Here is a 22,912-nt window from a genome sequence, read left to right as displayed (position 1 = left end):
AGCGTCACCTCGTTTGACAGATCATCTTTTGTTTGCATGATGCGATTTTGCAAGATGACAGCTATCAAGTCAGATTACTTCAGACTGCTTAGGGTGATGCATGCCAAAGATGCATTGCAAAGATCATTTCCACTGAGTGCTTCTCCCCCCTCTCTCTATCCTGGGCACCAGCTTGAAGCCTTCAGATGCTAGAGACCTGGGTTAGAGGAAACATCCTATAGGGTCCCTCCTCAGGCCAAGGCAAGGACTCCACCTGAAATCCAGGAGCTGTGTGTGTGTGTGTGTGTGTGTGTGTGTTTCCCCTTTGAAAGCCGTGGCTAAGGGTATAGCATGGTGTCCCTATGCCCCTGTACTTCTAGGGTAAAATACCAACTAATCAACTTGCTATTTAAAGGCCTTCACCCAGGCTGGCTGCCACCTACCTTTCCAGACTTGCTACATACTGGTCCTTTTCACTCACTCGACATTCCTGTCGAACTGGCCTCCTCCCTGTTCTCTGGCCTCGGCATTCCATATCCCTCCTCTTACTTTGTACGGGTCACCCCTCTGCCTGGAGCGCATGCCTCCTTCCCCATGGCCTCCAGGAATCCTCAGCTCCCGTCAAGGCTCAGCTTAGCACTTCCTATAGAAAGCTTTTCTAAATGTTCCCAGTTGTCAAAGCTTTCTCCTGCCTCACATGACGTTGTATTTCCTGGTGGGTTTATACATGGCATTCCTTAATAAAATATAAGTTTCTTTAGGGCGAGGGCTGTTTTCATATTTGTCTCTGTATCCCCAAGGAAGAAGGATAATACTTAATAAATGCTTGTTGAATTGAAATGAATTGAGCCAGAGGGGCCCTAGTCCCTCCTCCATTCTCCTCTCTGGATTTCTTCCCCTAGCCCTAACCCTGTTCTATTTCAGGAAAGAAAATAAGATTTTTAGTGACAGTCAAAGTTAAGCACCAGGGGGCAGGGCCAGCTTTCGGTTTTATACAGACTTTGCAAGTCTAGAGAGAGTTCTCAGCCGTAGTCCCTTCCTCCACTTACAGAATCACACACTCCCTCCCTCCCTCCTCTCTCTCTCTCTCTGTTTCCCTCTCTGTCTCTCTCTCTGTCTCTGTCTGTCTATCTCTCTCTCTCTGTCTGTCTCTCTATGTCTGTCTGTTGTCTGTCTGTCTGTCTCTCTCTGTCTCCCTCTCTGTCTCTCTCTGTCTCTGTCTGTCTATCTGTCTCTGTCTCTCTCTCTATGTCTGTCTGTCGTCTGTCTGTCTGTCGTCTGTCTCTCTGTCTGTCTGTCTCTGTCTGTCTGTCTCTCTCTGTCTCTCTCTCTATGTCTGTCTGTCGTCTGTCTGTCTGTCTGTCTGTCTCTCTCTCTCTCTCTCCAGGCACCAAGGCTGTCACTTCCAGGCTAGCTGTCTACATTCTCAATTCCACTCCATTTGGGCTATCCTCATGCCTGGGTTAAGTATGTAAAAAGGCACTGCCTTCTCCAAGTTCCTCTTTTAAAATGGGCCCCTATCTCCACCCCCCTTTTTCTCTCCCTTCTGAAGCCTGAACAACACAGAAGTCCTCAATGCTTCTGTGAGAACAAATTTGTCCAATCTCCACGCTATGTGCCAGGAGAGGTAGGGGCCAAGGGGACAATACCAAGTACACCTCACTTTATAGAAGGAGAATTCATTACCAAGGGCCAGAGAATGAAATGGTTGCTCAGGGTCACAGACCTAGTAAGGATAAGCTCATAGAAAGGATGTGGAAGGAGGAAATATCAAGGAGGCTGGGAGGACAGGAGACAAGCTGACGTTAGCCAGCGCTGCCTCTGACATCCTCATCCAGTCTGCAGGAATCAGTCCACCACAGGACTCTCCCAGTCCCTAACTCCCCTTTGCTTGCCCCTAGCTGGAGAGCTCAGGGTCTGGTCTCAGCACTAACACTAAAGACACAGAGGTCCCCTCCTGCCCAGTTCTATACATAGAGCAGAACTGTCTTAACTCAGAGGTTTAGGCTTCACACTCCCTACAAAATGGGCTCCAGGATATGGAGGTGGGGGGACAAGGCTGCTTTTAATTATTCACCATCTACACCCCAGAGAGAAGCATCCAATTATATTATTCAGAGTTTTGTCCTCACAGTGCATCCTTTTCTATCCCCTATTTCTCTCTACCCAAGCATCTTCCAATGCCTCCTGGACCAGGTGCCCACTGAACATGGCACATTCCTATTTCTCTAAGCTGGGGCTGACTGTGTTGGCAGACATTCCTTTAGCCTCCTGGTGGACTGATCACACCACCCAGCCATTACCGCTGAATCCAGATGCTCTGAACTTTCTGAAACAGAGGAGCCAGCAGCTGACCCTGCTCTGAGAACAGCAGCATCCCTGCCTCACCTCCAAGTCACCCACTGAAAACAGAAGGGCCCAGAGCGGTGGGGATAGGACCAGAAAGAGAGGCAGATGTGACTGAACACATGTAGAGTAATTAAAAGGGGGAAACGAAGCTGAGAAGGTCCAGGCAGGCACACGTCCTCCACTCATTTGCTCCAGTGGCCATGTCAATGGCTCTGGCAATGGGTGAGATTTACAGGTAAAACAAGGGCCAAAGCTCAGGGATGGAAGAATGGAAAGGAGAAGATGGGGAAGGATGGCCTGTTCTCCTGAAATCATTTTTTTAAGGCCAAACTATTCCCAGTTTGCCCAAGAGGCTGACTTTTTTGTTTCTGACTCGTGCACAGAGGGTATCTGTCTTCTCCCACCTGAGACTTGAATTGAGAGGTTACCATTTCTCCCGGCTGGGCAGAGCTAGGCCTGCCTGCTACAGCAGGACCAGCAAGATGCTAAACAAGGGTTTGCCTTCTCAATGGGTGGTTGGTTTTTTCTTATGCCCCCTTCAACAGGGATCATAAGTGTAGTAGATGGGAGAAAATGGGCCAGTCCTAATTGAGAGCACTCACTGCTTTCTTCTCTCCTTTTCCTCCTTCCTACCTCCCACCTAGTCCCAGAAGATCTCAGGTATTACCTGAAGAGGAAGAAGTTGGGGGAAGGAAATGCCACCCACTGCTAAAACTTGGCATGGAGTTCTGTGCAGTGAATGCAAGTGAGGGGGTGTCAGTACAGAGCAGATGGGACTGAGAAACATTCTGTCTGATACCTGAGAACAACCCAGAGTTAGGTACACAAGTCAGAGGCAGCAGGTGTTTACATGATGTCTCTGCCTACCACAGCCCACTACAGTGATACTATTCTCTCTCTCTCTCTCTCTCTCTCTCTCTCTCTCTCTCTCTCTCTCTCTCTCTCATTTTAGGGAAGGGCATTTTCTTTGAAGTTGGCAGAGGCAGCAATTCTGAAAGTGTGTGTCTGGATTAAAGCAGCAGCACCCATTAACCCCCATTGCCTAAAGCTAGGCTTCACAGCATTATCCTCCACCTACCTCAGTGATTCCCAAATCGCTGGTACCCCAACGGCAGCCAATCAGCAGCTCTGGTCCTGGGTCATTCACAGGAGCTCCATCATCCTAGAGCAAGAAGAGGGTAGGGTCAGCATAACTTTGCTTCTCTCCCTGGGGATGATCGAGTGCTTTCAGTCAGCAAATGCCTGAGTCTACCAAATGCCCTTGTCTCTCCTGACACCCACTTCCCAGTTTCTTCATAATGATAACTGACATTTATAGAGAGCTTTAAAATTTATACAGAACTTTACACATATTGTCTCACTTGACCCTCCCAGCTACCCTGTGACAGCCCACACACATGTATGTATGTATGTATATGTGTGTATATTAGATATAACTTTACAGTTTATAAAACACAGTATATGCAATCTCCTTTGATCTTCACAACTACTTTGTGAAAAATAATAATAATTATTATAAAAATAACCCACATTTATATATCACACATTATATATACACATGCATACATATGTGTATACATATGTATATGAAAAACTATATATATATAACTGTCTCTCTTCCTCTCTTCCTGTCTCTCTCCATATGTGTGTGTAAATATATCATATACATTCTTTCTATCATCTATCTATCTATCTATCTATCTATCTATCTATCTATCTATCTATCTATCTATCTATCTATCTATCACAACGACCCTGGGAAGTAGGTACAAAAAGCCTGTCAGAGATCTTTCAGATCCCAGCACTCTCTCCACATTCTATCTCTTCTACCCATCAAAGCCCAGGGATTAAGTGGAAGAACGCTAACCATTAGACTCTTAGGCCCGTGCACAGTTATTTTCCCAGAGTGTGTGAAGCCAGACCTCAGAGCATGATCCAATATCCCTGGAGGCCACACTAGTGGAGGTCCCAAGGAGAATATTGAACACATACCCATTCAGCAAGCTTCAGAGAAGTGCAACAGTCCAAGTACTTAATCAATTAATCAATGAGCATTTATTAAGTGACTAGTATGTACCAAAGGCAATGCAGAGATAAGAGGGAGACCCCCAGAAAGGCACTGTCATCATAAAACAGCCCACATTTCTATACCGACCCATTCAAAGTCTGGGAGGTACTTGACATCGCTATTTAATTTGGTCCCCACAAGAAGCCCTAACCATTATATCCCCCTGCCTTACATGACACATAAGTGAAAAAGGGACAAAGGCAGCCAGAACTGAAGGCCATTTCCCCACGGGCCCTAGAGCTTCATTAGGCAGCCAGCATTAAAAATTAGTTGGTTTAACTAGTTCTGCTTTTGTTTTTTTTATTTCACCAGGTTCACAAACACAGCTTAGTTTATGTTCCCCTTGGGAGTTGGGCAACCCCATGTCTAAGACTCCCTAGAGATGGAAGGGTTTGGGGTTGAATGGGATCTTCCAATTGCCAGCTGGTTAGAAGGGAAAGGGGAAGAAATTGAGGGCTCTGATTGAGAACTCAAAGGAACCCTTCAAGCATCTCCTATATTTGAGCCCAGAAGGTACCCTGAGCTACTCTCTCCCCTGCCCTACAGCCCTGAGGGATTGTGAGCACTGAAGTCAGGACCCTGGAGGGTGGCAGGTGGTGGGGAGAGCCATGGGGGGGTGGGTGGGCACACAGGATCCAACGAGTCAGGAAGACTCAGCAGGGGTCTCCAGAGTGGGAGGAGAGGATTCAAAAGAGCGGGAGGGCTGGTTCAGGTTATGCAAGGCAACTGCCTGCCCAGCTGAGTAGCCATCTGGACAGTTGACTGTGGAACAAAAGAGAGACTTTCTTCCTGGCTCCCACGGAGAACAGGGGGAGAGAACAGGGGGGGCAGGTGTAAGTGTGTGTGTGTGTGTGTGTGTGTGTGTGTGTGTGTGTGTGTGTGTGTACATGCCCCAACAAGAGAGACACAAGCCTTCCTTTGCTCAGCAGTGAGGATCAGTGTCCCAGCAGCTCATGAAAGGATGAGCTGCCCTGGGCAGGTGGGGAGATGGGAAGACATTTCAATCTATTAAGTGCACACAGAGATCTGGGAAGAATGAAGGACAGGGCCAAAGTCCCATCTGGAAACCTGGCACTAGGCTCAGCGGAATACTGAGGTGACAAGGTCCATCCAAACAGGGCTGAGCTCTAGAGGTAGAAAGAACGCACTGAAGGAGCCTGGCCTTGATTACAAGGAAGAAATGCTGAATCCATTTAGGTTCTTTAAACCTGGCACTGAAATATATTGCTCCCACAGCCCCAACAGACCTTTATAGCCTTATTTTCTCCTAGTCCTTGGCATCTCCATTCCTCAGCATCATGGCTTCCCCCAGGATAGAGTGCTTTCTCTCCCCCTTTATATCTACCCAAACCCACCCATAGTTCAGGGCCCAAATCAAGTCATAATTGTCATGAGGACTAGCAGCTGTAATTTCACCGCTATAGGGAACTCCCAGGTGGGGAAAGCCCATGTACCAATGCAGGCCCAGCCCCTTCTGTGCCTGCAACTTAGATTCCTCAAAGACTGAGGGGGTTAAAAGGTTTGTCCAGAGCCACACAGTCTATAGCAGAGGCAAGACTTGAACCCAGATCTTTTGAAGCACTACCACGCATATACCCTCTGCCTCAACTCGGCCAAATCCTCGCCACCCCATTACACATCACACTCACTGTGCCTCTGCTAGGCAGTGGCAAAGGCGAGGAAACTGGAAAAGGTTTAGAATGGCCCTTGTGGGGTTGATGGCACGGAATCCATAAGAGATGAATAACATGAATGCCCAAAGCTCTCACTATACCTCGAGTATAAGCTTCTGGAGGGAAGACACCTTGGCTTTCATATTTCTTCATTACTCAGTGCCCAGCACTTTCACTTTGCTGGGTGCAGGGGAGGAGCTCCCAAACACTTGTTGAAGGGATGCAACGTGAGGCTCTTCCAGACCCTGGGGCACAGCCTATGACAGTCACCCTCAGCCAGGCTGACCCTCACCAGCAGCCACCGCAGGGCAGGGAAGGTGTTTATTTTCTCAGCGCTTCTGATCACTCTATGAACTCAGTCATTTCCTCATCTGGGACCAAGCTATTTCCCCAGGCCCCGGAGTGATTAAATACTCAGGACATTTTGCAAGCTAATGTCATAAATATATAAATACAACAGGCATGTTTATGAATGTGCGGCCAACACGTTTCTACCCTGTCCCCTTGACCTTGGACAAGGTACCAGAATGGGGTGGAAAACATAAGTTTGAAGAAGACACCAGCAACCGGGAGGCCATGGCAGAGTGCTGACCATACTGGCCTGGGAGGTCAGACAGACACCATCCTTATTAACCCTGCCAAGGACCCCAAACCAGAAGTCAAGAAAGAAAGCTTGAGAATAATAAAGGCCAGGGCCCAGGGAGAACATCCGTGTTTGCAAAGACATGTAGACAAGGGGATCAGGGGATGATAATGCACCACTGTGCCATAGAAAGCAAGCTGGATTTGGAGTCAGAGAATCAGGGTTCAAATCTCAGTGTAACCCAGGCCTTACTTAACCTTCCTGAGCCTCAATTTCCCCATCCTGTAAAGTAAGAGAGCTAGGTGACAGGACCTCTGAGGTCTCTACCAGGTCTAGATCTAAGGTCCTCTTGTAAGGCTTCCTCCAGAAAAGCCTCTCCTTCAGCTCTCACTTCTGGCTTACAACTTTCCACAGCCTTCTTTCATAAGGGGAATCTGTAACTCAGCATGATTTAAAAAAAATTAAATATTCTGTATAAATGACTTTTCCTGCCTTGTCACCCAAGAACATTAAGAATCAATTCATTCAACAGGTACAGATGGAACCCAACAGCATGCTAGGCACCCTGATGGATATAAGATGCCCAGGACAAATTCCTGCCATCAGGGACTTAATCATTAGTTTCCCTGATCTTTAGTAATCTTTTCAGTTACTTTTTTTTTAACCACATCTAAACATATGCACATCTCTCCCCATCCACCCCTTTCTCCTTCTCCCAACTTTGTCCCTCATCAACTAAGTCCCAAACATGATTTGATTCATTGTGGAGGAAAAATATAAAACTGAAGGAGATATCACCAAATGTACAGATAGGTGGGGTCTCCTCTCATTACCCACAGGGCACAGGGGAGATGATACCTTCTTTCCTCTAGTTTTAGCTCATGTTTAAACATGACAATGAATGAGCCAAACACTTTGGACTTAAAGGACTTTATCCTTATCTTTTAAAAACTTAGCCTTTCATTCTTCTGAAATCCTTCCCATCATGAGGGTTTGACAGTCAGCTAATCAATCAACATGGTTCTCATAGTCTTACTGTTCTTGAATCCTGGCATCATGTGAGTCAGGAAGCCTGGGTTCTAGTTCCAATGGCTCTGATTATTTATTTTGTGACTTTGGTCAAGCCACTTAATATTTTTGAGTTGTACCTTTTTTATGACTATTTTTTAAAAATGCTTTATTAACTTCTGATTTACATCATTCATTGCCGCCAGATTTTGAGTTACAAATTTTCTCCCCGTTTTTCCCCCACCCATCCCCCCAAAACAGCAGTCCCACAGGATATCCCCACCTCCAATCTGCTCTCTACCATATTTTCTCCCATACCCGTTTCGACTTTTCCAGTGGATCTCTATGTCTCAGTGCCTGTATATCTTATTTATTAATTACATGTGAGATGGTATTAATAATAGTATATATATACACATACACACACACACATATATATATATATTTGAATATTTGATTTTAAAACTTTCAATTCCAGATTCATTCCCTTCCCCCCCTGCCACCCACCCCCACTGGGAAGACAAGCAGTTCAGTGTAGGTTGTACATGTGTAGCTAATGCAAAACAATAACATGGTAGATATATTGTAAAAGACTGACTATATTTCCCTCCCTCCTATCCCACCTCCCACTTGTTTTATTCTCTACTTTGATCCTGTCCCTTTTCAAAAGTGGGTGCTTCCAACTTTCCTCCCCCCCAGCCTGCCCTCCCTTCCATCATTCCCCCCTCTCATCCCCTTCCCCCCCATTCTCCTGGAGGGTGAGATCCCCTATTTAGTGTGTATTTCCCTCCCTCCTCAAGCCAGATTCAATGGGAATAAGGTTGATCCATTCCCTTATGCCTTCCTATTCTTCCCCTCCATTGTAACCATTTTCCCTTGCCTCTTCTGTATGAGATAATTTGCCCCAATCTGTCTCTCCCCATCTCCTCTCATTATATTCCTCTCACCTCTTAATTTCACCTTTTAAGTATCATCCCTTCCTGTTAAATTGGTCCTGTGCCCTCTATCTATGTATACCTGTAAACATATATACATACATTCACATATGTATTCATATACCCACATACCCTCATATGCATACATACATATATATATATATATAATCCCTTCAACTACTGAGAAAAGTTTCAAAAGTTACAATTATTGTTTTTCCATGTAGCAATGTTAATAGTTCAACTTTGATAAGTTCCTTATGATTTCTTTTCCCTGTTTACCTTCTCATGCTTCTTGTATCTGAATGTCAAATTTTCTATTCAACTCTGGTTTTTTCAGCAAGAATGCTTGAAAGTCCTGTATTCCATTGAATGACCATATTTTCCCCTGAAACATGATACTCAGTTTTGCTGGGTTGAGTTGTACCTTAAATTGGGACAAAAATGCCTGCCCTAATCACTTTATGAAGCTATCTGGAGGAAATACCTAAAAACTGCTTCATAAAACATGGAATGTACAAGGATAGATAGTATAGTTATTATTTTATGATGTCTAATCATTCACATTAAAAAAACAAAGTGGATGAAAACGTGGATTTCCCAAACTATGATAGTCAACTAAATGGGCAGCCCACTGAGTTGGTCCATCAGCATATATGTATCCTGGGCAAAGACAGACAATGAAACCGAACCTTAAACAAAAGGACTAGACTGAGATGCATTTGAGGCATTTTTTAAAAGTGTTTTTTAAAGTTTCCAAACTGCTTGTTGCCTCAAAAACACATCTATTTAGCATTGGTTTTCTACCAGTGATACTGAATGACTGAGAATCATAGGGCAATGAAAAGCCACATGGTGGGTGTATGCAGGCTGCAGCACATTGGCAATGAGCTGCCACTGAACTGTGGTGTAAAAGACATCAGTGATACACATAACTAAAAAAAGAAGGTGGCCTGGTTATTTATTTAGCAAACAGATTGACTGACCAAGTGTGACACTGGTATCCCTGAGGAAATAAAAAAGCAAAAGTAAGGTCTCTAGGATGTCAGAAGAGCTCTCAGAGGAGTATTTATAGGACAGTACGGACAAGACTTATATAGGATAAGATAGCAATCACAGAGGCTCATTATGTATCCGCACAGTGGAGGGAGTGTCCACAGCTAAGAAACCAAGATCTGCTGCAATATTGTCCAGAGGAAAGCAGGACACGGAGTGTTTTGGCAGAAACGGGAGGGAAGGGAGGAGATGAAGCTCAGTCACCCCTTTGTTCCTGCAGGCAGGGGCGGCTTGGCTGCCCTCGGGGGAGCCCTAATTCCCAGGCAGCTTTGACTTCAGGGCATGAGGGCACTTTCCCTTCCAACTTTGGGGCACTACATGCACCCTGAGTGGCTAGGACAGACTTTCCTCAATTTGGGCAAATAAAAGAGGGCTCAAAAGATTTTTATTTCACAGTGTCATATTTGTAAACCACTCAGGGAAGTGATCGCACACAGTAGGTGCTTTGAAAACGTTTGCTCCCTCCCCTCCTTCTCCAAGCAGCCTTAGGTAACAGATCTTAGGATGATTAAAACTCAGAATCATCCCTTGTGACCAGTCACCTCACCAGAGAGGGCAGCAACTACGGAGGAGCCGAAGGACCCGGGTCCTAGCTCTGGTGTGTGATGTTGGACAAATCACTTCTGGCTCACCAAACCTGTTTTCTCATCTGTAAAATGGGGTTAATGATCCATGGTCTGCCCACCTCACAGGATTGTTATGAGAATCAAATGAAACAATGGAACTTGAAAATGGTTTTGGAAAACATAAAGTACAACATAAATCTGAAATACCATCACCACCACCCCAAATAATGGAGACAACCCAGATGAGATTACACTGACCGATATCAATCAGAGATGGGGAGGTCTCCGCCTCTTCCTGCCCCGGCTCTTTTCCCCTAGGACCTGCCTCCTCTCTACTCTTCACCTAGGAAAGCCCAAGCAATTTCTCTCTGTCCAGCCCCAGAAGAGCTGAAGTCATTAATGGACTACAGCTTCTGGAAAGGAGTCTGGAAATGAAAAGGCAGGGTTCAGCAGCCCTCCCTGAACGGCTGCCTTGAGAAAATGTCAAAAACACCCTTTGCCCCTTGTTCACCTGATTCTTCCCACACAGCCCAGTAACAGAGAATGCAGGATGGAGTTCCCATACTCATTCTCTTCATTTGTGCATACAAATATCAGGACTGACAACCTTTACATGTGGCAGAATGTGAAGGAAGTAGAGGAAACTATACAGGAAGATGTCCCACCCACCCCCAAAGTCTAATAATATCAACCTTCCTCGTGCCGGAAATCTCATCCTAGAAGTAACAACATAGCGCTGCAGAAAGAGCCAATATTTAGAGGCATATGACTTGGGTTCAGATCCCAGCTCTGCCCAGGGGAGCAAGCACTCCCTCTGTGATCTTGGGAAAATTATATAACCTCTCTAAGCAATGAAGATTTGGCTAGATGATCTTGAAGGTATCTTCCAATTCTAAAAACCATGATCTCCTATGAAATATCCTTCCAGGGTAAAGCATTGCCTTTTCCTGGGTCTACCTAAAATGAAATCTCCCTGGGAGGCCATGTCACACAGTGAAAGTACTGTGGGGTAAAGAACTCAGGGTTTGGAGTGAGACAACCTGAGTTCAGGTCTCATCTAACACTTACTAGCTGGGTGGAATCAGAGACAAGTCATTTCCATGAGCCTCAGTTTCCGAGGGGTGAGACGACCTTCTAAGGTCCCTTTCAGGCTACACATCGATAATCCTGAAACATGACATCCTAACAGCTCAGTATAGATAAGACTAGAGGCTTTGCTTCTCCTTTAAGAGACTGGTAGTCAGGGGATATAAGGAAAATGGGATTGAGGGAGGGATTGGAGGGAAACAAGGAGACATCATAAACAAGGAAGGTGTTAAGTGCTCCAGACAAACATACTAACCTTCACAAATCTGGGAGAATCAGCTCTGACCAATGTCAAGGACTGAGTCATGAGAAAGAAAGGTGGGGGCAGGCTTTTCAGAACCCTCAACTCTTAACACACTTCCATCCTTCTGTCTACATCTCTGGTAGGTCTGCTGTGTGGCATCCCTTCTAAGGCAGTCAAGACCCTTAGGCACGACAGAGGTGGCAGAGACTGACTCAGTTTCCTCAGAATCAAGGCATGTTCTGACTCTGAGTGACTGACTCTGTGACTCCAGGCAAGTCTTACGATCCCCCTGAAATCTCAGTCTCCTCATCTTTAAAATGGAAATAACAGTCCTTAGACTACATGTCTCATAGAGTTTTTATGAAGAAAGGGTTTTGTCAAGGTTACAGGGCTAAGTGGGAATCACGCTACTGCTCTGAGAAAACGTAAAAAACAAAACAAAAAATCCAACTCCACTTGCCGTATCATCTGCACGGCAGCTTCACACTCTTCCCTTTGCACTGAGACAAGCATAGCTTTTTGATTCTAATGGCCATGGTAGGAGAGCAACAAAAAGAGGTTCCTGGAGTTGGGAAAGGGGTACCCTTGGTGATCTGGAGAGATAATGCAGCATCAGTTCATCCATCCATCCATCTGCAAATGAAAGCCCTTGACATTGGTCAGAGCTAGAGAGACAGTCTAGAAGGCAGGAAAGCCTGGGTTCAAGCCCTGCTTTGGACATATACTGACTTTGTGACCCTGGGCAAGGTACTTAACCTCTCTGTGTTCCCAATCACCTCCAACTATAAAGTATGAGAGAACTATTGATCTGCACTGGCTAAGAGAGTTTGCACACCTATGATGAAATCAACCTCAGATCAAGCCCATCCACAGAGATACACACACACACACACACACACACACACACACACACACACACGGCTAAAACAAACAAAAAACCTGGACCTGTGATTTTGAACTTTTATTCTACCAATATAGATCAACACCTTCTTAGCAGTTTATACCCATACACAACTTCTTGAATCACTGGGAATTTAAGTGATTTATCCAGAGTCACACAGTCACTACATATCAGAGGTGGGACATAAATCCAGGTCTCCCTCTGAGGACAGTAATCAAGTCAGCACCACCATTTCTGGAAAGGACATATCAATCAAATGCCCTATGGAATCCAATGACCATCCTCTTCTGACTTTCATGTCCAAAGTAGTTCCCTCTGGCCACCATTCCCCCATGTATGTTATTCTCTTCTATTAGAATATAAACTCCCTGAGGTCAAGGACTATCTTGTTTTTGTACCTGCATTCCCAGCATTGAGCACAGTGCCTAAAAACATAGTAAGGACTTAAGAAATCCACCACGATATGCTATCTTTCACACACACACAGTCAGCGTCTTGTAGATTACTAAGGAGTGGCTATTACAGAACTATGCATGTTGAGCCCCAGCGGAAGAAGAGATGTGCCTTCCAGTTGGACAGATGAGGCCAGGGAGAGCTCTGTAATCCAACTCTATCAAACCAAGAAAGGGAGCAAACACAGGGAACGCAGACTTGTTCACCCAATTGTGGCTGTCAGAAAGAGGGAGCAACTCCTTGAGCTTTAAAGAAGTAAATTTGCTTTTCACAATGGGGAGTAAACATCTGGAACTTGTTAAGCCCCAAGAGGTGGTCCAGGCTGGAGGGTCAAAGAAGGGTCTAGAGAAATTCCTGCATGACAGACCCACAACCAGTTAAAAAAAAATATGATGGGGGCCAATCCTACCCCCTCTAAGACATCTCTGGGTATCCCTCATGAGAGACAGAATCTTGGACTAGAGAAATGATGAGGATGAAGACATAGAAAGAGGCCATCTGAGTACTCAGAGAAATGCCTTCCTACTCCCTACCAGGGCAGGGCCCAAAGAGAAAGCTATGTTTCAGAAGAGGGGAAAAAGAAGCTATTTCCTCTCAACTATTGTAAACTACATTATCTTGGTGTAGGAAGAGACCTTGGTTATATCATCTATAAAATGAAGGGGCTGGATGACATTATCTCTAAGGCCCAGACTTGGCCAAGGTCACACAGTAGAGTCAGGGGCAAATTAAAGACTAGAATTTGTGTTCTTTCCATTAAACCAATTACCCTCCATGAAAAAGACAGTGACCCAGTGTTACTTTTTACTGAGTTCTTCTTTCAGGGAGTTCCTGAGCTCGACTCCTTGGCAGCCTAGCCAAGAAATGTTACAAGTGAGACCTTTCCTCGAAGCACATCCTTCCCAAACACTTGAGATCCAACCCCCACCCCCACACCAGGCCACTGAAAAATCAAAGGCAGGAATCTAGGCAAGGTTTAAGGGAGGTGGCTTCAGACTAGGGGACCATAAGCCTGGGGGGAAGAGGAGGAGGAGTAGGAGGAAGAGGAGTTTGTTTCTTATTCTAACTCAAACTGGATCCCTACACGGCAATTCTGTAAAAAAACAAACAAAAAAACCCAAACCACTAGTCACTGAATCTCCATATAACCCAGTTGCCTTGTCTCTCAAACTGGATATGTCAAGGTTGGGAGTGGAGGGCATCCAGCCAGGAGAGTTGGGAGAAAAGATGGCGGTCATGAAAATGATAATGACCTACCCATCTTTGGTCTGACCAATGAAAACGGATTTAGGAATATAATTAAGAAAAGTCAGTGAGGAGATTAGAAAGAATAATGACCACTCCAAAGCAAGATGTGAAATGTGTTCTGTCCTTCTAATCTTGTCAGTTTTCACCATCAGCTCTTCCTGAGTTATTTCCTATGATGTTTTGATGGAGCTAGGAGGAATGTAGGGAGGATGGGGCCAAGGAGCAGTCAACCTTGTAAAGTACAACCACCTTCACCTTCCTTCCTTTCCTCCCCATCTAAAAGGGCATTCTAGGGATATACACCAGGTAATCAGATTCCAAGGAGACATCTTTCTCTACTCTCATGAACCAGGGGATTCAAGGGACTGTGTCTGTAAATAAAGGCAGCATCTTATGGACAGAAACGGGGTGCAGGGGAAGAGAAGTGCAGTCCCAAATCCCCAGGCATTAAATATTTACATGAGAATAAAATGTTTCATTAATTATAAACAGATGTAATTGGCAGCTATTTTCTTTAAATTTCTCCATCAAAGATCAAGATTTGCAGCACTTTGAACTGCGAGGCATCAGTAATTGTGAATGAATATTTTAAATCAGGCTGGGATCTCTCTACAGCATATACCAAATGAACTAAGAAACTGCTCATGTGTGGACATTGCTAATGGAGCTTTTCTTTCTTTGGCTGAGACAGAAGGCTGTCTTGACACGGAATATTTCTGTTGAGGGACAAGGGTGCCTCGAGCTCCTTGGAGGAGAAAACCTGGGCATTGAAGGGAACATGAAATCACAGGTTTGGAGCCAAAGGGACATTGGGAGTCACTGGGTTTAATCTCCTTATTTTATAGATAAGGAAAGTGGGGCCTGGAGCAATGAATCTCAGTTCAAATCAATTCAATAAACATTTATTGAGTACTTGCTATGTGCCGGGTTAAAAGAATGATCACAAATATACATAAGGATGGTTATTCAGGTCATCCTGTGCTAAGCAATGGGAATATAAAAAGAGGCAAAAAACATTCTCTAACCTCAAGGAGCTTACAATCTAATAAAGGAAAAAACGTGCAAACCAATTTCGTTTTATATATATATACATATATGTGTGTATATAACATATATGTGTGTGTATTTATTTTCATATATATATATATATATATATATATATATAAGAAAGAGACAGAGAGAGTGCTATGTAAAGGATAAATGGGAAATAATTAAAAGAGTTTAGAAAGTCCTAGAATGAAGTAACTTGCCCAAGATCACATGGGTATTAAGGACCAGAGTCAGAATTTGAACCCAGGTCGTTTGACCCTAAATCCAATACTAAATTGCTGTATGATGAGAAAAGAGTCCAAAGAAAGGATGTTATGCAGAAATGCCATCTAAGAAGTCATAAAAAAAAAACTGTCCCTTGACTTGCGGGACCTTAAGATCTATGAACAACCCTTCACAGTAAGGTAAGAAGAAAATTAAGGACAAAGAAGGACAGTAACCGACTTTCCTCATCTATAATGAGAAGTTTGGACTAGATAATCTCCAAAGTTTCTTCTAGCTTTATCTAACATTTTATGGCCCACTGGTTCTCTCAAAGATTTGCTGGTTTTTGCATCTCATTTACTCTCTAACCTACCTCCCAATCCTTAAAATAGTAATAATAATAATAATACTGCAGATCATATTCTTGTAAATCCCACAAACATGTACTTTTGTTGTCCCTGTCCTAACCACCCACCTATTTCCAAATACCTCTTTGCTGTCTTGCCTGGAAATTTGCCCCCTTAATGTCTTAATGTCTCTGTCTGGGCATATAGATCTGGAAGAGGCCACAGAATAGTGTGGAATCTGGCCAAGATGGAAAATAAACTGCGTGGAGCCCATGGCAGGCCCCTTATGCCCAACAGCCCATGTGGCCCCAGAGAAACAGCTTCCTGATTCTACACGGCTTCCCTTAAAGCCACAGACCCACCAAACCACACCACAGTCCTTCTGGAGTGATCTGAGAATGAGAGAAATTCCTGCCTTGGAGACACACAAACACATCTCCTTAAATGACCCTGAGAACAAACCTCGAATTCTTAGCTTGGAACTCCTTCCATGGCCTGGTTAAAAGAATGAGCACAAATATTTACGAGAATGGTTATTCAGGTCTTCCCGACAGCACAACTCCAAATCTCCCAGAATTCCTAGAATATATTCCCTCTGACTAGCGAGGCTATGGGTTTGGGTTCACACTGACTTGGATAGGCAGAGGAAAAAGCTTACATTAGAAGAAAGGTACCCTAGAGCAGTAGGTGACCCTAGGTTACATGCATCTATCCATCTATCTATCTATCTATCTATCTATCTATCTATCTATCTATCTATCTATCTATCTATCTATCTATCTATCTATCTGTGTGTATATATATCAGAGAGAGACAGAGAGAGTGCTATGTAAAGGATAAATAGGAAATAATTAAAAGAGTTTAGAAAGCCCTAGAATGAAGTAACTTGCTCAAGGTCACATGGGCAGTGACTTCAGTCTGAGACAACAACAATAATGATGGTTGATACTTAAATAGTACTTTATCATTTCCAATGAGCTTTGCATACATTACAGCATTTGATCTTCACAAATGATCTTATGGATAGCTGCTATCCTTAGACCCATTTTACAGATTAGGAATTGAAGCTCAGATCGATTAAGGGACTTTATATCCAGGATCCCAAAGCTAGTGTTGTCTGAGGTAGGATTGGAAGCAAGGTCTTGGTTACTCTTCAAATGTAGTATTCTAGACGCTAAGTGATGAGACAATCATGGCTTCTGGAACCCCACTTATGGGAGGGAGATGAGGATTCTCACACTGTGGATAGTAACGTTACTCTCATTCCCCTTTGTGAAAAACAGGATGGAGCAGAGAAAAAGTCACTGGACTTGGGAGTTGCAGGACCCTTGATGTTCATGACATGTGTTTCCATGTATAAGTCACTTAAACTTCTATATGCCTCAGTTTTTTTCATCAGTAAAAATGGGAATGAATCCCATGGCCCATTGCTCAAGTTCTATAGGTTCAGTCTTGGAAATGAAGCAATAACTAAGAATATTCTCTAGGATTTCATTATGGTTCTGGCCCCCACCCAGGTTCTCTCTCTGGGAACATCACAAGCTGGTTCATTTTAGTTCTCCCCTAGGGACAAGATACTCCATTCCTGAAAAGAACTGAGGCTTCCAATCAATATTTAAACAAAGGATATTAATTTAATAATCACATCATCCAAACCCTTTAAGCAAATCAAAAGGAAAATAAATCTTAACTGCAAACATGCTAGCTCTTACACTTCTTGTGCCCTAGATTGTTTAGTCTTAGATACCTTAAAAAGATTCTTGCTATAGCAACGTCAATCTCCCTGGACGGACTTTACTGTATCCATCCCACTGCTTGTCTCAGCTCTTCATTCAAACAGCTTTGCCACTTCCATAACCATGGGAAGTCTCGCCCACCAGTCAACCATGGACACACTGGGTGTAGGGGGAAGGTGAGGAAGGTGTGTATCAGTGGTACCCACAGCTAGGCACAGGCAGCCTTTGGAAAGGCTCCAAGCAGAGGGAAGTATAAGAGTTCCTAGGGCCAGGTCCAAGATGGTCCCCCACCCCAATGCATTGGCTAGATTTCAACTTAGCTTTCCATCCTCAACCTTATTCCAATCCTCCAGCCCAACCCTAGCCTCAAGTTTCATCACATTTTCAATTCAGGTGTCCTTCCCTCCCTTGGCTTCAGTACACAGGAAAGTCTGAGGGGGCTGAATGGAAAAAGACATGTGTTCAATCTTGCTCTCTCTGCAATACTGACACCTCCTTAGAAGATGAGGGAGAACCATCAGAGGCATAATCCTGAGAGGGGACAGCTTCATCTAAGCTGGGGTTTTAGGAGGGAAGTCAAGGGAGAGATGGTGAGGAGAAACTTGAAATCACAGAACTTTTAAAGGAATAAAAGGTCCAAGATCATAGCTACCAGCCAAGGCCTTGATTACTGGGTAGTAAGCCTTTTTTACCTTCCTGATGCTCTGACATATAGACCTGGTTCTGTCTCCACACAGTAGGCCATTCCCCCCTCCCCAGTGGCCCTAGTTCCCTGCTTTTCTATAATGTGTCTTCAGCTCATAACATCTTAGGAAATGGGAGTCTTTTCCCAGGATCTTACTTGCTACAATAATCCTGAATGTACCCTCAGCTCTCTCTTTTTCTCTTCATAAAGGGGCAAGGAAAAGGAGGAGTGAATACTGTTGATTTTCCAGCATGGTCTGATATACAGATAACAACCTACCTTGTGGGGTCATTGGTAGAAAAGCCTTTATGCATCTTCAGTCCCTCTAGAAATATGAATTATTATCCTCCTCCAAACCTCTATCATATTAACAGCTAACAGGGGACCAGCGGACCTAACTCTCAAACTCCTGTCTTTTATCTTTCTTTGTATCCCTGGGGCTTAGCACAGTGCCTTAAATGTTGACTGACTGACTGGGTAGAGGCTTGTTACTGGCCCAAAGTGAGTCAATGTTGTTCTAATGAGGTTAAACCTCCCAAATTCAAACTACCTGGGTAGAAGGCCAGGGTCAATTAGTGATAAGTATGAATTGTTTAACACTTTCCAGAACAAGCTTATAAGTGGAATTAGCCTGGTAGTAATCCTTAGGGGACCTGCTTTAATGAACAGATATAATGATATAATCAACATAGTAATTTTTTACATGTCATTGGATGCTTCCTAGTACAGGGTCTGGAGCTTTTCAGCATGAGAATTGGAAGGCAACAACTCCATCTGTCTCTTGTTTACCACCCTCCCCCCCAAAACAACCCCCAAACCTGCAGAACTGTCAACCACATTAGCTCCCCAAACAAGAACACAGCTCCTTGAGGTCAACTCCCCTGGCCCTGGAGAGAGCAGGCCCACCCAGAGTGCCCTGACAAGGTGCCGTTTGCTTAGTGACTCCCTCCAAGTTCCACACTCTCTCCTCCACCATTGAATGAAACCGTTGTCTCCATTCCATTAAATTATTAGCTAATTAGCCCCGACGAGGGCTAACAGCGTGGTTTTGCTGGCAGACTGTGAAAAGAAAGCTTCGGCAAGGAAGATCAATGGCATTCCTGTCTGGCTCACACGGAGAGGGCTGCTGGCTGGGATGTGCACTTGAGTCATGGATAGATGCAGAGACCGGACAGTTTGGTTGAGGGATCGGCACAGGGCTGCTACTGAAGCAAACACCAGTAGGGAGACGGACCAAGCAGCTTGTGGAAACACCATATACTGACCCTTCTTGATCATCCTCTGTGGGGCTCAGCTAGGAGAAAAGGACCCAAAGCACTTTCATGGTGTATGAGTTAAAGGAGACAGAGAAGAGAGAAGACGACATGGGAGTCATGGGATGGGCATTGTAGGATAGTCAGGACACCAACGGACTGAGTCAGGAGATGGGTTCTAGTCCTGGCAATGCCCAACTAGCTGTGTGACTCTGGGCAAGTTCCTTTCCCACTCTAGGCCAATTGGACTGGATGATGCTGAAAGACCCTTACTACTCCATGACTTGTGAACATGTGAAGGGGGGTAATATATAAGAAGCCTGGAAAGGATGGGCGGGAGACGTGAGTCTATTTGATTCAACAAGGACTGACTAAATACCTGCTAGGCACTGGGCACTGCACTAAGGCACACAAAGACAAATCAAATAGTCCCCGCCCTCAAAGAGAAATAAACACCAATCTGTTGGGGAGTCTGGGGCGGGGGGGTTGGGGGAGGTGGAGGAGAGAGAGGGTATGCATTCCAGGCATGGTGGTAGGAGATGGAAGGTTCTATAAGGGGAACAACAAACTGATTAGTTTAGCTGGCCCACAGAATGTGTTGGGAGAGATTAATGTGTGATACTCTGGGGAGGTGGGCTGGAGGCAAGCTGTCGTGGCTGTTCAGCCATGTTGGACTCTTCATGACCCCACTGGGGACCGGTTTGTCATTTCCTTCTCCAGCTCATTTTTACAGATGAGGAAACTGAGGCAAACAGGGTTAAATGACTTGCCTAAGGTCACACAGCTAGTAAGTGTCTGAGGCTGGATTTGAACTCAGGAAGAGGAGTCTTCATGACTCCAGGCCCAGCAGCTTAACCCAGTGCCATCTGGTTGCCCCAACAACAAGAACTGTAGACCATAAATCACTGGAGTTTCTTAAACAAGGGAGAGGTGTGGTAAGGCCTGTTTAGGAGGATCTACTTGGCAGCCAAACAATCAACAAACATTTCCTGAGCACCTAATTTGTATCAGGCACTAAGAACACAAAGTCAAAAATGAAACAGTGCCTGCCCTTAGGGAGCATCCATTCTCTTGGGGGAGATAGAGCATATAAAGATAAGCAATGACAAGGACCTGAGCTAAGGTATATGATCTAGAAATTTGGATGGGGGGGGGAGACAGAGCCCTTCAAAATAGGAATCACAGAAGGGTTCTGCTTAGTTCCACACTCCCCTTCCCAGCATAGGAGAGGCAGGGGGATAAAATAGTAATAAAATGGACACAATTAACTCTGACAGTATACCGCAGTGTAAATTTTTATTTATTAATACCTTTAAACATAAAAAAACAACTTTAATTCTGCCTTCTATATTGAAGGAATTAGACTGCATTTGATCTCCAAGGTATCGTTCTGTGAATCTATACATTCAAAATCCTTAGACTGGCTTTTGGGGCCACACACAGTCTACATTTTTGAACTCACTAACATATAACTCTCTGGCTACCCTTACTATCTCACCCATCCCAAGTTTTCCCACAACTACCTAACATAAATGGTGCCCCCCAGCCAAAACTGTCTTCCCTATCCATTAGCCATACGATGCTCATTCTTGGAATCTACACCTTCATAAATGTTATTTAATTTTTTTTTTGGAGAGGGGGGGAAGGTAGGGTAATTGGGGTTAAGTGAATTGCCCAAGGTCACACAGCTAGTTTTTGTGTTGTGTCTGAGGTCATATTTGAACTCAGGTCCTCCTGACTCCAGGGCTGACCACCTAGCCTCAGATGTCCCCTCACCTCTGCAAATTCAATCTAATCTCTTTCTATTTCCTCCAGAGGCCTTCTCGGACCATTCCAGCCCTTTCTGACCTCTCCCTTCTTTTTATTCCCTTCGTACATCCCAGTTTAGCATTTAATTATTCCCTATTTTTTAAATTGTCTCTCCCCTCATCTTCCCCTACTCCCCAGCTCTCAAACTAGAAGTTTCTGAAGACTGACATTTTTTATAATACTTTTCCAATTCCTTACAATTTCTAACACAGTTAACTAAAAATGAAAACAAACAATTTCCAGGTTCAAGACTGGTTTGAAAGGGAGTAACCAGAGATTTCCATTCCCACCTGCAATTAGTAGCCTATGGATAGCATGGTCTAAGGATAGAGAAGTAGAGCCAGAACTAGAGAATCTCAGTTCCAATGCCAGCTCTGCCCTCGCAGAAGTCAGGTCACCTCTTCTCACCAGTAAAATGAGATGGTTGGACTGGATCCCTTCAGGCACTAAATCCATGATCCTGGGATCAGCCTTGGGCAGTTTACAGGTTTTAGAGCACTGGACCTGGAGTCAGGAAAACCTGAGTTCAAATCCAGACTCAGATAATTGTGTATGACCCTGGTAAGTTATTTAACCTGTCTGCCTTAAGACTTCTCATCTTTAAAATGGGGATCATAATAATACCTACCTCCTAGAGTTACTGTGAAGATAAAAAGAGACTACATTTATAAAGTGCTCTGTAAATCTTCAAATGCTATAGAAATACTAGTTATCATTTTTTTTAAATTAAGTAATCAAATACAAAAGGACTTGGGTACCCCCTTTGCAGAGTGTAGAGTGGCTTTCTCTAATCTGTACCCAGGACCTTTCTCGGCTTCCTAGAGCTAGACTCTCTCAATTGAACAACTCATTCCAGAAATCCTCACCTGTTCAGGTTTGAAATCTCTGAGAAGAAAGGCAGGCTGTAAGCCCCACAGGGAAACTCTTAAGTAGGGTGGGGTTCATAGTTAGTGCCTTTTGGACTCTGTAAGTGATTAACACCCATGTCAATACAGGTCACCCTCCCCCAGCTGAGCAGAGATAAAAGATCACAGAATTCTCTGGAAAGGACCTCCAAGTTTCTCTGCCCTGCTCCTGTGGTTTCTCAAGGAGGCCAGATTCAATGGCTACACCTTTTATTACATGAATTACTCCCTATGGGTCCCTCCTTAAAGGTTCTCTTTCAAACTTCTGGGCTATGGGAGGCAGCAGAACACAGTAGAAAGAATGATGGATTTGCAATCATAGAACACAGGTTCAGAAGATCAGAGGGCCCTCAGAGGCCAATATCCTCATTTTACAGATGGGGAAACCAAAGCCAAGAGAGGTTAAATTCACAAAGATAATTAAATGTCAGGATTTGAAACCAGGTCCTCTGACTTCAAAGTCAGAATTTTTTTTCTGTTATATCATAACTGGATCAAATTAATCGTGTTTCAGAAATCACTTCATCTTGGTGTCTCAGCAGCCTCCTCTATAAAATGGACATAATGTTTGCCCCACCTACCTCAGTGGGCTGCTGTAAGGAAGGGCTTTGCAAGCTGTGGCACTATATAATTATAGGATTTTCTATGGTGGCTCTCTCTTGGTTTCTTTTGCGCTAAGTTTCTTTCTCCAGGTAAACTGTAAACTCAAGGACAGGGAGAGAGGGAGAGGGAGAGAGAGAAAGAGAGAGACAGAGAGACAGAGAGAGAGAAAGAGAG

The 22,912-nt window shown here is 44.3% G+C and overlaps 1 protein-coding gene across 10 annotated transcripts in view; it reads right to left on the bottom strand.

The window, feature by feature from the left end:
* The window catches only part of ZMIZ1 (zinc finger MIZ-type containing 1), a 445,041-nt gene that overhangs the window by 279,048 nt on the left and 143,081 nt on the right, over window positions 1-22,912 (bottom strand). For all 10 annotated transcript variants that reach the window (XM_069068340.1, XM_069068344.1, XM_069068335.1 and 7 more), the window contains one exon: window positions 3,407-3,490. The gene's annotated coding sequence lies outside the window, so the exon portion shown is untranslated. The remainder of the gene's footprint in view (window positions 1-3,406; window positions 3,491-22,912) is intronic.

This window comes from Petaurus breviceps, unplaced genomic scaffold (assembly GCF_028583685.1).
Source record: "Petaurus breviceps papuanus isolate PSGF00001 unplaced genomic scaffold, PetGlider_PUasm1.0 90762, whole genome shotgun sequence".
Taxonomy (NCBI): Eukaryota; Metazoa; Chordata; class Mammalia; order Diprotodontia; family Petauridae; genus Petaurus; species Petaurus breviceps.
Note: the sequence above shows the minus strand (reverse complement) of the source record. Positions and strands in the feature narration are given on the sequence as shown.